The following is a 17,863-nucleotide window of genomic DNA, read 5'->3' as shown; positions in this document are numbered from 1 at the left end:
CCCGAATGTGAGTCCAGCGTCTAACCACTGTCACTGTGCCACCTCGCTCGGTAGAAGCAAGATGATCCAGTGGGCAAGTCAAGTGGTGCTCTCTGTCTCTGCCCCCCCCTCCCCCCTCTCTCTCTCTTTCTCTCTTTTCACACACACACACACACACACACACACACACACACACACACACACACACACACACACACAGAGAGAGAGAGAGAGAGAGAGAGAGAGAGAGAGAGAGAGAGAGGGTAATAATAATTGCTTGTGGATCAATGGCGAAGTACAAGTCTTTTGACTTGATGCTCTGAACCACATGTCACCGTGGTGACTCCTCACATTGTTGAATGGTGAAGGCTAGATTAACAGCAGGAACAATTTATGTGGTCTGACCAGGATTCGATCCTGTGATCTTTCAGTTTCCAGGCACCCACATTAGACCACAAGCCATGACACAGGAGCAAATTATATGTCATTTCCATATTCCATGTCTTACAATAAACAATGATTTGAATGTGTTCTCTGTTGACAGGTTTATGTGGATAATGGGTTTGAGCTTGGCATTATCACTGCGCTCACAGTTGCGCTCCGGCAAACCAAGACCCTGTGTCCTCGGACGTGTGTTACGTAGATCAGTTTTCCTAATTGCTATAGGACTGATTTTGACCTCATTTGAGAACTACAGAAAAATTTATGTAAAGACCCTGCGACTGCCTGGAGTGTTGCAGAGGCTTGGTGTCTGCTACATGGTTACTGGCACAATAGAGAGTCTGCTAATGTCACGGGAAGTGGCTTCCAGGTAACTCACTGCATGTATTTAGAAACTTCTAGAATCCTTTTACTGTCTGAAGTTTCATCTAGTTTTTGTGATGTTTATTTTTTAATGTTATTGAAAAGATCGACTGCTACTCATCACATAGAAGAGGCATTATTTATAATCAAGCTCAATGAGAAGGCTTCTAAACATGTAAGCTTTTGACCAAAAGGCATCCTTTGGAAACAAAAAACACCCACACACATTCACGACTCATGTGGCCACTGTGGCCTGACTACAAATTGAAAATGTGTCTGATGTCATTAGGAATCTAGGGTAGGTGGTGGACATCAGGAGGAGGCATGGGGCGTGGAGGGGGTGGTGGAAGAATAGGAGGGTAGGGGTGGGCAGATGCATTGTGCTTTTCGAGAGAGCACACAGGGATGTTGGAGACAGGATATGACTGCTAGGAGAGCAGAAAACTAAGAAGAGAAAGGAGAGAAGTAGAGAAGGGGAAAACACTAGTGGGTGTAATGGTGGTATAGAAGGTGTGTGTACTGCTGGAGTAGGAGCAGGGAGGTGAGTGATGGGTGCTTACAGAAATGATGGATGTGTTGTAGTTCAGAACACTGGTGTTGGTAAGAAGGATACAGATGATGCAGGCTGGGAATCAGTCACATCATGTTGGGCAGCATGTTCAGCAACTGGTTAGTCCATCTGTCTCTTGACTGCACTATGGTGGTGGCCATCATCCAGACAGACAGCTGCTTAATTGTCATGTTGAAAGCAATGCTTTGGATGGAGATAAGTTTGTAGATAACACAGCTTCTTTCACAGCTACTTTTGAATTTGATGGGTTAGGAGTTACTGACAGGACTGGAGTAGATGGTGATGGGAGCATTGTATGGGACAGGTCTTACATTTAGGTCTATTGCAGGGCTATGAGCTATGAGGTAAGGGGTACGGAGGAGGGTCAGAGTAGTGATGGACAAACATATTGCATGGGTTCAATGGTTGGTGGAAAATTGTTGTGTGTCGGGGGGAGGGGGGGTGTTACAGTGAATAGTGGGTAGTATTTTCTTCATTTCAGAGCATGGTGAGAGGTAGTCAAAACCATGGTGGAGAATGTCAGTCAGCTGCTGCAGTCCCCTTGGTACCGTGTCACAAGATGACTTCTCCTTTGTGGCCAGATGGTATGTATGTAGGAGGCAGTAGGTAACTGGAGAGAGAGGACAGTAGTGATTTGTACTTAATATGGTTGGGATTATCATTATGGTCTGTGAAGAACTCAATGAGACATTTGGCATATGAAGAGAGGGACTACTGATCACTACAGATTCAGTGACCAGGGGTGGCCAGGCTCTTGGTACAGAACAAGCGTCAGCTGTTGAAGTGGAGGTATTGTTAGTGGTTAGCAGGTTTGATGTAGCAGGAGGTACTGATGTAGCCATCCTTGAGGTAGAAGTTGTAACGGGACACCCTCCTCTAACACTACCCTTTATTTTTCCAGAAGTAACCGATAGTATATATACTATCGGTTCCTGTATAGGTGAACTTTCTTGGGTGTTTCACTGAAGGAATTTCATTTGATTTTGTATATGATGTATTGTGTTTCAGACTAGAATGTATAAAAAGAAATTAAGTTGTTGCAATCAATACAGCTAAAATTATTTTTATTTTAGAAATATCTGTCATGCTTAAAATTAATTTTATTAATTGCACATCTAGTACTGATTATTAAATTTATTTCAGGATTAGTTTAAAAAATAATGTTATATCTTGTTGATGATCTTGCCATCAAGTGAACTCAGATACGTTAATATACTGTGCTTAACTGAACACTGGCTGAAAGAAAATGAGTCAAAGACAGTGAAAATAACAGATTATGTGTTAGCAGCACAAACTTGTAGAAATAAGTTTACACGTGGAGGGAACTGCATATACATAAAGAAAGATATCTAATTCAATAACTTAGACAATGTTGAATCCTTAAACACTGAGAAAGATTTTGAAATATCAGGCATAGAAATTCCAGCATTCAAGTTAATTGTAATATGTTTATATAGATCTCCAGATACCCATCTAAAAAAATGCAACACTGAGCTTGATACTTTACTAAATAAAGTAGTAAGAAATAGAATAACAGTTCTTATATGTGGAGACCTAAATGTAGACTTTAATAAGCGAAGCAATTGAAAATCTGAGCTGATGAACATTTTAACAGCCAATTATTTGGAGATTACAATCCACTCCCCTACACGTGAAATGAATCATTCTAGCACTACCATAGACCAAACAATAATAAGCTCCAAAACAAAATAAAAATCAGTTGTAATAAAAGCTGGACTGGCAGACCATCATGCACAGGCTATAAGCTTTTGTGTATAAACAGTAATCCATCCTATAATTATATGAGGAAGACTACACACATGGGCAGAACTTTCAGTAATACAAACATTCAAGAATTATCTCCAACAAGAATCGTGAGAGATAGTGTATAGTACAGAAAATATTTCTGATAAGTTTCAGACATTCATGAATATTTCTAAATATTATTTTGATCTTGCTTTTCCATTGAAAGCCAAAACAATGCAAACCACAAAAAGCAACAAGTGGATTACTAGTGGTGTAAGGAAATCTTGTGCTAGAAAACGGTACCTTCACAATACTGCAAGAAGCTACAACATAACTCAGGAGTTTTATAGTTACTTTAAAAAATATAAATCTATCTTAAATAAAATAATAAAGGAGGCAAAGGAACGAGACAATGACAAATATATAGAAGTTGCTTCAAACAGAACCAAAGCAATCTGGCAAGTTGTAAAAAAAGAAACCAAATCGTACAAAAGTAGAGTTAATAATATAGTATTAAAGGCTGGCTTGGAAAACATTAATAACCCACAGGAAGTAGCTAATATGTTTAATAACTATTTTATAAATGTAACAGAGAAATTACTACAACAGACTTCTTATAGAAAACAGCATACAGAAACAGGGAAAAAAGTCTCAAGCAGATCAACGTTTCTGTACCCAACAAATGTAGAAGAAGTTCAGGTTACAATAAAAAATCTCAAAATGAAACACTCTGCATGTGTAGATGATATACCTAATCTCATTATAAAGAAGTGTGGGGACTTGATTACTGAGCCCTTAACCCACTTATGTATCCTATCTTTTGCAACAGGAACTTTTCCTTCATGTTTGAAAATAGCAAAAGTAAAGCCATTACACAAGAAAGGAAACAAAGATGATGTTTCCAACTACAGACCACTGGCACTTCTTTCTGTTTTCTCAAAAATATTGGAACGACTTTTCAATAAGGGGCTAACAGACTTCTTAGAGATAAATAGAATTCTGTCAGAATCTCATCAAGGATTTAGAGCAAACCGCTCAACCGAATCTGCAGTTCACTCCTTTCTATTAAAGGCACTGATAGCTTTAGACAACAAAAAACTTACCATGGGCATATTTTTAGACTTGTCAAAGGCATTTGACACAATAAATCATGACAAATTGCTACACAAGCTAGAAAATCGTGGCATTAGGGGAACAGCTAACAACTGGCTCAGCTCTTATCTTAAAAACAGGGAACAATATGTGGAAATAGATCAAGAAAGGGACAATGTCATCAGGAAATATAATTCCAAGCTACTGACTGTTAAATATGGAGTGCCACAAGGATCAGTAATGAGTCCTGTTCTGTTCTTACTCTATGTAAATGGCCTAAACATAAGCAGTGACAGCAGTAAAATATTTCAATTTGCTGATGATACGAGTGTTCTAATTACAGGAAACTCAGAAGGAACTCTTGTAAAAAACATAAAAGAAACTACTGACGGGCTAACATGTTACTTTGATGACAATGACTTAATAATAAACACTGAAAAAACTGTAGCTATGTATATACACACAGCACAAACAAAAAATCTGATGTCACCCAATCTAGAGCTATACGGACAGACAATTGCCAAAACAGCCTGTACCAAATTTCTTGGACTTCATCTACAAGACAACTTGAAATGGAAAGCACATATTGAGCAAATGAAGAAAAAATTAAGTACTTCTTGTTTTGTGCTGCGTACATTAAAAAATTGTACCAGCTACAACACCCTTCAGTGTGTATATTATGCAGTTGTACACTCTCACCTCTGGTATGGGATTATGTTCTGGGGAAATTCTGGAGATACCATAAAAAAAATAGATAAATAAATAAATAAAATAAAATTATAAGAATAATAGATGATCTTGCCGCTTCCTTGCATATATATACTGGAAAATATAAGGTATTTAAAGCAAACCTTACATACAAAAAGACCACTCATCACTCAAAATCACACAATACACAGCTATGATACAAAACAAAAATTGGATGTACATGTTTAAAGTGCCAACACAAAGTTATTTCGAAACAGCCTTATCCACCCTAGTATCAAACTATACAATGCCTTACCAGGTACCATTAAACACATACAAAACATTGGTCACTTTAAATCTAAACTGAAATCGTACTTGGTTGATCACTGCTTTTACACAGTAAATGAATACCTACAAAACTAAATTTTTGTGTGTTTACCCAATGCAGTCTCATTCAGAAGAACATTTGTACTTTATCTCTCTTGCAGTTGTAAGGAGTCTTTGAGCCATATAAATCACTTGCAGAGTTACGAATTAATATTTGTGCTACATGAGAAAGAGTTATACTACAAATGTCCCTCGTGGGAGCAACAAACTTTAAATACCAATTAAATTTGGTTTCTACCAATTAAAAGGGATTATCCAATTTTATTAATTTAATGAGAATGAATAGATATTAATTATGTTGATTTGCAACAGACCAAATTTTGATACCTAACCAATTTTTACAAAATTTCTATACATTCTCCTTGTCTTGGCATGGGTTTACTTATTTGGTACAAGGTTGCTGACTTTCACACATGGAGAGGGGTATATCTCATTCCACCACACAACCTTGGAAGATCGTAATAAATTCAGGTCTACCCATTAGAGAACTTTTTTCCAGACAGAAACCAACAAAAACCCCAGAATACAGACCCACAACCATGACCTATTCACAATATATAGATAATATGAATATTAAAATTTTGAAAACTACATACAGAAAAGAGGAAACTAAAATAGCATGTACAAATCACCTTGTATGTTTCAAAATATTAACCTGCTTCATTTGGTTAAATGTCTGAATGTTCAGATTACTAATAGGGAATAAACTACAGTTTGTGTATTTAAAACAGTTCAGTAAATTACAATAACAATCTGCTGGCTTGAATAGACACATCTGATGAAAGTTGATGGAGTTGGAAGGAGTGGATTCACAGATGGATGGTTGGAAGCTGGATACTGACTGCAATAGTTGGAGGCTGATATAGGACAAATCTTGTGGGAATAAGGAACAAGGTTGTAGGAAAGTGGAATGATCTTGAGCCTCATGGCACCACACAGGACCAATAGGACACAAAACAATTTCAAACACTGGATCAGTCAGAGATCTTTACTTTACACACTGCAAAAGAACAGGTTAGTTGCATGTTTCACCATTGGATCCTTCATGAATTCAGTAGATTCAAAAGAGGTGTGATCCACTTCAGTGCGCACTGCAAAACAATAGATTTTACATATTTTAATTAAGTCCTTTCAAAGTAAGTCACTGCTCATGATCAATCATTAGATTCAGGTGTTCTTGGGCTATATGAAGTCACAGATCATTCAGTACTTTTTCTAGCCACATAGCTCGACATATATGAATTTTTCATACGAGCCAGTATTCAAGAAGGATCATCCTTCATTCAGAAATCCTTCTCTCTGTGCATCAGTATCACATTATCATCTTACTTAGTAAGATAAGACAAATTTTTTTATACCCAAAGTGGATATTCCACCTGGGAAATGCTTCTGATGAAAACTATAAATCACCTTGCCTTCGCACCACTTCTATGGTTTCATCATATACTTGTTTCCTAAACTCCTATACCTTCCCAATTTCTTTTCAGACAATGTCTGTAGCTGAATTCACTTTAGAGCAGGTAGATAAATTAATTCAAATTCATAATCATTTGAAATCAAATAAATCGCACTAACATATAAAAAAGGATGTACTCTTCCTGAAAGTAAAATTCATTAGGTTCAGGAACCATCAAAACAATCCCAATCCACACTTTACATACCAACCAACTTGCAACTACACTAAGTGGCAAGAGTGTAGCAAAATTTAACTTTTCATAATAGATGATTCCTGCAAATCTCTAAAATGCCACCACCATTATAAATCAGAAATTTCAATCAATTCAGGTACATTTCCTCTCACACAAAGGAGTAACATACGATGTATGAAACTGAGTGGATAAAACACAAAGACGCATCCTGTATCAAAACTTAAATCATTAAAATTGAAGATCACACAACCAGGCAAATATATATACAATCTTCCTAAAGAAAATTAACTGGGCATCAGTAAAAGAATTAATTAGTTACTTACTAGATAAACACCGTCATTACTTCTCTAAAGTACTCACTATGTAATGCATAGTCTCTTATTAGTAACTGATCTCACTTTGAGTGCATATAGTCCAACAAAAAACACAATTACTATAAATTTAATCATAATCCATCACTCCTTACTATGCAATTCTTAATAACTATGGATTTAACCATCATATTCCTTTTCACACAGTAAATCACTTCAGATGATATTTCTTAGTATCCTGATGGAGATAAAGTCCTTTGATTTGTAAACTTTATGGATACACCAAGAAATATGCACCAGCATTTGTAGTTCTCACAATTATGAATGGTCCAGTGTATAATAATTGCCACTTCCTATTCTTTTTGGAAAGTAATAAGGATTGCAGATGTGCTCATAGCAATACCTTTTCTCTGATCCTAAATGTCTGCATCCGTTTGAGTTTGCTGTCATAATCCCCCCTTTCTGACCCATGAGAGTAAGCAGAGCTTGTCTAATTATCTCTTCACAAAGTATGTCGCCATCTCGTCCTTTCAGAATTGTATCTACCCATTCATTTCTTCCCTTTCTTCAAAACATCAGTTCAGCAAGCATGAATTTGGTTGATGCATGAAGCAAGTTGTTCATAATTTCGTCTTCTGCAGGTTTCTTAACACACCAGGGAAGCAGATCGAAGCTATGGCAATATGTCTTATGTGGCATAACATCACGATGACATATCTATCCTTTGATCATTCTAGGTTTTTCTTCAAAAATCACTGAAATAAATGATAGGAGACTTGATAATTGCTGCTTCTGTTCATCAGTGAGGTGCATGGGTTCCTTTATTTTCTCAATTACTTGATCGGAAAATGTGGATACTTTCATTGTGTTCCAGTTTATTATTTGCGATGATCAAGCTTATGCATGTGCATGGCAGTACTCCTCATGTACTCCTTCTTTCTGTACTAAGTCAACCTCCAATAAAGCACCTTCAATCCAAAATTTTGCTTCTCCCCAATACTTCCATCCTTCTCTCGTATGCTACTAATGCCCAGGATACAATCCACTATCAATTTTCAACAATTAGGAACATGCGTGTAATTGCTGCATTTCCCAAATTCAGTTTCAATAGTGTCTGCATCCTGACACTTGTGGCTCTTGTGCTTAGTGCATCTATAATCCTACAGTTCTCCACTGGCAAAACTGGTAGTTTCAGTTTTTATGATAGCTTTTGGAACAAAGCACTTGGTATCACATTAGCCAAAGTTACCTTGTCTAAGTTACAGTGACTGGAGTTCCTTCAACTGTAGCAAGGATTTACAACACTGGCATGAAAGGATAAACCTTGTCACACTGATTCATATCCTCACACAATTCCTCTGATAATTGCTTTCCATTATTATACTGTAGCATCTACAATTGCTGGGATCGTAGCCCCTATTTGAATCCCTGACCACATCTCTGGGGCTCAAAGTGGTCATGATTAGTTTGTTGGATGCACATCACTGCCACTATTTGCACCATCTGTTACCTCTGTAATCGGTGTCTGCATGTGTCGTTCTCCTGGCATAGACAGTGGCTGATTCTGTTGTTGCTGTTGTGGAAAGTTATTGTTCCAAAACTCGCTAGTTGACAGTTGCTGGTTATTTGGTTGGACTGGATTATACCTCCAATCCCATCTATTAAATTAGTTTCTTGTCGGTCAGAAGCTACTACCATTGTCATTTCCACTGTTGTTCTTCCAGCTATTGTTTGGATTACCATTTAGTAGATTGCTTGGGTTTGCTTTATCTATTTGGTTGGTTCTTTGGGCATTATTACCATTTCAACAGCCACTTGGTGAGTAATAGACATCATGTACACATTATTATACTCATTATTCAATCTTTATGTGGACTTCAGGTCTTCTTCAATCAGGTTAATTGAATCTAACACAGATAAAAATTCTTCCAAATTTTTGTCTGACGCATTAACTACCTGAATTCTGACACTGACCAGTAATCTAGCTTTTAATATTCTCAATGTGTCCTGTTATCATAATGGATAGTCCAAATAACAACATTTATTAAGATATTTTTTAAAGTACTTTCTTAATATCCCTTGTTTGAATGAGAATTGTACAGGATAAAATACTTCTTGCTGCAACCTTTGTTGAATTCCATGTGACCGGTATTTTGCTAAGATAAAGTCTGACAAGATTCACATGTGTTGGTTACCTATAGTGCAACTTCTCTTTGAATATAACTTGATACACAGCTTATCTTCTGTACATCAGTCCAGTTCCTTGGCAAAGCTCTCCTGAAGCTTTTCATGAACACTACGGGATTTACCGTCTGCTTATTGGGATTAAATATCTGAAATTTCTCTTCTGAATTTTCGTTTCGATATTAGGTGTAGAACACATGTACTGGCCCTTAGTGGGTTCTTGTGGACTATACAGAGGACTATAGTATGGCAAATACACATTTGGATTCCGTAACTGGATGTGTCACACGAAGTTTGTTGTCATGGAGTTTGACATACCTTGCTACTACTGTTCATCACCCTCGAAACCCTTGTAGCTTTCCTTTGGTCATCTTAATAGAGTCCTTGACTTTTAATATGTATATATGTGTGTTGGGAAGATAATGGAAATTGGTTAACAATTTCTTGAATAGTTGGAAAAATTGATTGGAAGGAATAGTTGAAAGAAATTTGAAGGTAATTTAAAAATCTATACACAATCGTGGGTGAACTTTAACTGATACCAATATCAATAGACCTTCACTATCAATACATTCAAGGTCAGTATTCATAATCTGCATTATGTACTGCTTCACATTAATTCCATTGTGTGTAGTCTTGATTATGACAATGTCGATGCAGGATCGCTCCTCCATTGTTCACGTAAATTTTTCTTGTCTGTTCCAAACCTCTTGATGCAGGATCTTGGCGGGAGGGGAAATGATGAACAGACAGGGTTAGATGTCTTAAATGTGTGAATAATCTTGCCTTTCTAATAACTTTTGATAACACTTTTAATGTATGGTTGCAATACACATTTTTAACCGTGCTGGTATGACGGATCCAAGCATATGTCCATACCCTACTACTTTCCAAAACAAACAGGTGAAGATACAGGAATTAATAAATTGAAGAACGTATTTCTTATTTTGTTTCATACTGGCATATCAAAACATTATCCTTGCCACAAAACAACTCATTAATTTATCTTTGGCAGTGTTTGTAACCCATTCACTTCACGTATAGCTTACATGTAAGAAAAGACAAGAATGAAAAAATAATATGATTCAACACAACTTGCCCCTTCCACTTCACAAAATTAGATTCTATCTGAGTCTTAACCTTATCTAATACTTTATTAAAGAAATTCTCTTCTGGCAATTCATCCAGGGATAAGGATGAGACAGCAGATCTTACACCATCTGTTACTGCCTAATTTAGCTGCTATTCCTTTGCCTTTGCTCAGTTATTGATCTCCCCCAAAAAGTAACACTCACGTACCTCAAAATTTTCTTTGATTTTTTCTTCCTGTCGTGAGGAAATATCTTACACTGTTTTGCTGAAGCTACCGACCATTTTTCTACCTGATTATGTCAATTCATAATGTCATTGACAACACCACCTCTGTTTTCTATCTCTATCAGGAATTTTTCTTGATCCTGTCACAATTTTAGTAACTCACTTGACATGGCCTCTTGCTTTCTGATAAGATCAGCTATTGTCTCTTGCATTCAATTTTGATTTTGCACAATCAGCGGAATTAAGTCAACTTGTATCTCGATTTCAGACTGTGCTTGTGCCATCTGATTGACTTCAATTTTTATATATCTTTTTCTCTCATGCCATGGTAGACTGTGCTTCTGCCATGGATGACTGCACTTGCATAAGAGACATATTATCAGATAGCAAACTAAGCTTTTGCATAATTATGGTGAGGGGATCAATTGCAGGTGCTGAAAATATAGCAAGATCCTGTGCTGCAGCTGTCGGGTCATCTATAATGTCTGTTACGTTAGCTGACTTGCATTTTAAACTGCGTGCGAGTTAAAACCATGAAATGCTGCCAGCAGTTCCATAAGCTCTACTGTTTGGATTAACACACACAATAAATTGAGTCACTATTTCACACCCAATTAAAATATCGTAACATTTCACAAATTTCTGCTACAGAAGTTTGTCTACCAAATGATAGCGAAAATGGAAAACTGTTCTTTACATTGAAAAGCAACAGAGTCCTTACCACTTCTACTTACTACCAGAACCAAGTTGGTGGCATAAAAGATTCAGAAAGACAAGTGATTAGTGGTCCTGCCTTTATATATTGTCATCCATCTAGTTTCTGGTATGTGATTCACATGTGATGGACTTGCACAATCTGCACCCAATATCCTAGCAGCAGTACTTCTCCATTGTGGCATGAAACAGATGCACACAAATATTATACACAGAGCCCTGCCACGGTTGCCAGTTTAACTTCCTTCCCCCTCTGAAATTAAATTTAAATTATTATGACCGAATAATATCTAGTTACTTGAGTGGAAACTTTTGGGCACTAGAAGTCAGTTCCTCAATATTTTTACACAATTATCTCCCACTCTTCCAGGTGTAAAATTAATTACTCCACCTGGAATAAGATCTCTGTGGCTCTGCAGAATACTGGCGATCATCAGCTCTGATAATTCTTAAAGTAATCAGAGGCACAATAGTGCAATGTAGGGAAGCTGTCTTGGGCACTCTGCAGCATGGTAGTCAGTGTCCAAGTTGTGTATAAATTTTGATGAAGTCCAGAATTTAATCTCTTAAAATAGAGCTTGAATGATGGTGGTCCAGAAGTAACCGATAGTATATATACTATCGGTTCCTGTATAGGTGAACTTTCTTGGGTGTTTCACTGAAGGAATTTCCTTTGATTTTGTATATGATGTATTGTGTTTCAGACTAGAATGTATAAAAAGAAATTAAGTTGTTGCAATCAATACAGCTAAAATTATTTTTATTTTAGAAATATCTGTCATGCTTAAAATTAATTTTATTAATTGCACATCTAGTACTGATTATTAAATTTATTTCAGGATTAGTTTAAAAAATAATGTTATATCTTGTTGATGATCTTGCCATCAAGTGAACTCAGATACGTTAATATATTGTGCTTAACTGAACACTGGCTGAAAGAAAATGAGTCAAAGACAGTGAAAATAACAGATTATGTGTTAGCAGCACAAACTTGTAGAAATAAGTTTACACGTAGAGGGAACTGCATATACATAAAGAAAGATATCTAATTCAATAACTTAGACAATGTTGAATCCTTAAACACTGAGAAAGATTTTGAAATATCAGGCATAGAAATTCCAGCATTCAAGTTAATTGTAATATGTTTATATAGATCTCCAGATACCCATCTAAAAAAATGCAACACTGAGCTTGATACTTTACTAAATAAAGTAGTAAGAAATAGAATAACAGTTCTTATATGTGGAGACCTAAATGTAGACTTTAATAAGCGAAGCAATTGAAAATCTGAGCTGATGAACATTTTAACAGCCAATTATTTGGAGATTACAATCCACTCCCCTACACATGAAATGAATCATTCTAGCGCTACCATAGACCAAATAATAATAAGCTCCAAAACAAAATAAAAATCAGTTGTAATAAAAGCTGGACTGGCAGACCATCATGCACAGGCTATAAGCTTTTGTGTATAAACAGTAATCCATCCTATAATTATATGAGGAAGACTACACACATGGGCAGAACTTTCAGTAATACAAACATTCAAGAATTATCTCCAACAAGAATCGTGAGAGATAGTGTATAGTACAGAAAATATTTCTGATAAGTTTCAGACATTCATGAATATTTCTAAATATTATTTTGATCTTGCTTTTCCATTGAAAGCCAAAACAATGCAAACCACAAAAAGCAACAAGTGGATTACTAGTGGTGTAAGGAAATCTTGTGCTAGAAAACGGTACCTTCACAATACTGCAAGAAGCTACAACATAACTCAGGAGTTTTATAGTTACTTTAAAAAATATAAATCTATCTTAAATAAAATAATAAAGGAGGCAAAGGAACGAGACAATGACAAATATATAGAAGTTGCTTCAAACAGAACCAAAGCAATCTGGCAAGTTGTAAAAAAAGAAACCAAATCGTACAAAAGTAGAGTTAATAATATAGTATTAAAGGCTGGCTTGGAAAACATTAATAACCCACAGGAAGTAGCTAATATGTTTAATAACTATTTTATAAATGTAACAGAGAAATTACTACAACAGACTTCTTATAGAAAACAGCATACAGAAACAGGGAAAAAAGTCTCAAGCAGATCAACGTTTCTGTACCCAACAAATGTAGAAGAAGTTCAGGTTACAATAAAAAATCTCAAAATGAAACACTCTGCATGTGTAGATGATATACCTAATTTCATTATAAAGAAGTGTGGGGACTTGATTACTGAGCCATTAACCCACTTATGTATCCTATCTTTTGCTACAGGAACTTTTCCTTCATGTTTGAAAATAGCAAAAGTAAAGCCATTACACAAGAAAGGAAACAAAGATGATGTTTCCAACTACAGACCACTGGCACTTCTTTCTGTTTTCTCAAAAATATTGGAACGACTTTTCAATAAGGGGCTAACAGACTTCTTAGAGATAAATAGAATTCTGTCAGAATCTCATCAAGGATTTAGAGCAAACCGCTCAACCGAATCTGCAGTTCACTCCTTTCTATTAAAGGCACTGATAGCTTTAGACAACAAAAAACTTACCATGGGCATATTTTTAGACTTGTCAAAGGCATTTGACACAATAAATCATGACAAATTGCTACACAAGCTAGAAAATCGTGGCATTAGGGGAACAGCTAACAACTGGCTCAGCTCTTATCTTAAAAACAGGGAACAATATGTGGAAATAGATCAAGAAAGGGACAATGTCATCAGGAAATATAATTCCAAGCTACTGACTGTTAAATATGGAGTGCCACAAGGATCAGTAATGAGTCCTGTTCTGTTCTTACTCTATGTAAATGGCCTAAACATAAGCAGTGACAGCAGTAAAATATTTCAATTTGCTGATGATACGAGTGTTCTAATTACAGGAAACTCAGAAGGAACTCTTGTAAAAAACATAAAAGAAACTACTGACGGGCTAACATGTTACTTTGATGACAATGACTTAATAATAAACACTGAAAAAACTGTAGCTATGTATATACACACAGCACAAACAAAAAATCTGATGTCACCCAATCTAGAGCTATACGGACAGACAATTGCCAAAACAGCCTGTACCAAATTTCTTGGACTTCATCTACAAGACAACTTGAAATGGAAAGCACATATTGAGCAAATGAAGAAAAAATTAAGTACTTCTTGTTTTGTGCTGCGTACATTAAAAAATTGTACCAGCTACAACACCCTTCAGTGTGTATATTATGCAGTTGTACACTCTCACCTCTGGTATGGGATTATGTTCTGGGGAAATTCTGGAGATACCATAAAAAAAATAGATAAATAAATAAATAAAATAAAATTATAAGAATAATAGATGATCTTGCCGCTTCCTTGCATATATATACTGGAAAATATAAGGTATTTAAAGCAAACCTTACATACAAAAAGACCACTCATCACTCAAAATCACACAATACACAGCTATGATACAAAACAAAAATTGGATGTACATGTTTAAAGTGCCAACACAAAGTTATTTCGAAACAGCCTTATCCACCCTAGTATCAAACTATACAATGCCTTACCAGGTACCATTAAACACATACAAAACATTGGTCACTTTAAATCTAAACTGAAATCGTACTTGGTTGATCACTGCTTTTACACAGTAAATGAATACCTACAAAACTAAATTTTTGTGTGTTTACCCAATGTAGTCTCATTCAGAAGAACATTTGTACTTTATCTCTCTGTATATAGTGTAACAACATTTATTTAAGTATTCATCATTAAATGATATATTAATGTGTGTTATTATGTACAAAGGCATATTATATGTAAAACTGTTAATATTAACAAAAAAAATCCAAATATATCTTGCACATTGTGCAGCTGTAGATGAAATGGATCAATAGATCAAAAGTGATGATTCTTCTTTTGTCAAAAAAGTTTGTAACTCTTTTGCTTTGTAGACTCTTTGGAATATTGTGAGTACCGCAGAATGTTGGGAGTGGTGGGTATGCCTCTGATGGAAATGCATGTATTTTGCTAATCTTGTCAACAACAGTGTAATTGATGGTTTTATGAAAGTGGAAATTGTGAAGATGGTGTGATATTTAATAATGTGACAAAGAATAAAATTCAAGAAATATACAGGCATGTCTTCATCTGTTATTTAGTCACCAGGAACCCACAATGTTAAATTAAAATCTCAGCCACAAGAATGTACCCCTAGATGCAAGACTAGGGGCCAACAAGAAGAGAAAATGAAGATAAGTAAAAAGTTTTTCTTTTGTATATCTTATGCCTCTTGAAGCTTTTGAAAATAATGAAGAGACTAAGAGAAATTTAATGGTCATTGTAAATACATAGTTGATAAAATATGGATGTTTGGATCTTGCTGTGAAGTGCGTTTGGATAACCTAATGTAAGGCAACCAATCACGATAAGCAGGAAATCCAGGTTTGAGTCCCGGTCCGGCACAAATTTTCATTATCGTCATTCCATTATTGTACATATTGCCAACTGTGAATTAATTTCATGTATTTGCTTTTCCCTGTCCTCCACATACCTATCCCTTTCCCTTCTCCCAGTTGAGCACTACACCCACCTTCCATTCCATCAATGTAGCTGTAGTCTTTTCCCGTTTTTTACTTCTCACCTCTGCTCTTTTAACTCTCCTCCCCCTCTGAAACAGAATTTAAATTATTATGACTGAATAATATCTAATTACTTGAATGGAAACTTTTGGGCAACAGAAGTCAGTTCCTCAATACTTTTACACAATTATCTCCCACTCTTCAAGGTATAAAATTAATTACTCTACCTGGAATAAGATCTCTGTGGCTCTGCAGAATTCTGGTGATCATCAGCTCTGAAAATTCTTAAAGTAATCAGAGGCACAATTGTGTGATGTACAGAAGCCATCTTGGGTGCTATGACATATTCACTCTGCAGCATGGTAAGCAGTGTCCAAATTGTGTATCAATTTTGATAAAGTCCAGAATTTAATCTCTTAAAATAGGACTTGAATGACTATGGTGCAGGCTCTACTGATTTCCCAGGATATAAAGTTCCCAGCCATAGACAAGGGACGCCATAAATGATCTTCCTAGATATATTTCAGTATACATTTATCCTCTTGTATGAGATGAAATGTTATCATAATTCATCAAATTAAATTCGGTATTAAAAATGGAAGCATACAACAATGCCACCAATTGCAATTCCACTGTGATCCTATTCTCCGCAATTCTCAATCCAAAGTAAGGAAGTCCACTGTATAGGCAATGTTCCACATTCTATCGACAGAGTTTTTATATCATGAGTCAGAGATAATCTGTCTCTTGCAGTTGTAAGGAGTCTTTGAGCCATATAAATCACTTGCAGAGTTACGAATTAATATTTGTGCTACATGAGAAAGAGTTATACTACAAATGTCCCTCGTGGGAGCAACAAACTTTAAATGCCAATTAAATTTGGTTTCTACCAATTAAAAGGGATTATCCAATTTTATTAATTTAATGAGAATGAATAGATATTAATTATGTTGATTTGCAACAGACCAAATTTTGATACCTAACCAATTTTTACAAAATTTCTATACATTCTCCTTGTCTTGGCATGGGTTTACTTATTTGGTACAAGGTTGCTGACTTTCACACATGGAGAGGGGTATATCTCATTCCACCACACAACCTTGGAAGATCGTAATAAATTCAGGTCTACCCATTAGAGAACTTTTTTCCAGACAGAAACCATCGAAAACCCCAGAATACAGACCCACAACCATGACCTATTCACAATATATAGATAATATGAATATTAAAATTTTGAAAACTACATACAGAAAAGAGGAAACTAAAATAGCATGTACAAATCACCTTGTATGTTTCAAAATATTAACCTGCTTCATTTGGTTAAATGTCTGAATGTTCAGATTACTAATAGGGAATAAACTACAGTTTGTGTATTTAAAACAGTTCAGTAAATTACAATAACAATCTGCTGGCTTGAATAGACACATCTGATGAAAGTTGATGGAGTTGGAAGGAGTGGATTCACAGATGGATGGTTGGAAGCTGGATACTGACTGCAATAGTTGGAGGCTGATATAGGACAAATCTTGTGGGAATAAGGAACAAGGTTGTAGGAAAGTGGAATGATCTTGAGCCTCATGGCACCACACAGGACCAATAGGACACAAAACAATTTCAAACACTGGATCAGTCAGAGATCTTTACTTTACACACTGCAAAAGAACAGGTTAGTTGCATGTTTCGCCATTGGATCCTTCATGAATTCAGTAGATTCAAAAGAGGTGTGATCCACTTCAGTGCGCACTGCAAAACAATAGATTTTACATATTTTAATTAAGTCCTTTCAAAGTAAGTCACTGCTCATGATCAATCATTAGATTCAGGTGTTCTTGGGCTATATGAAGTCACAGATCATTCAGTACTTTTTCTAG

This window comes from Schistocerca nitens, chromosome 1 (assembly GCF_023898315.1).
Source record: "Schistocerca nitens isolate TAMUIC-IGC-003100 chromosome 1, iqSchNite1.1, whole genome shotgun sequence".
Taxonomy (NCBI): Eukaryota; Metazoa; Arthropoda; class Insecta; order Orthoptera; family Acrididae; genus Schistocerca; species Schistocerca nitens.
Note: the sequence above shows the minus strand (reverse complement) of the source record.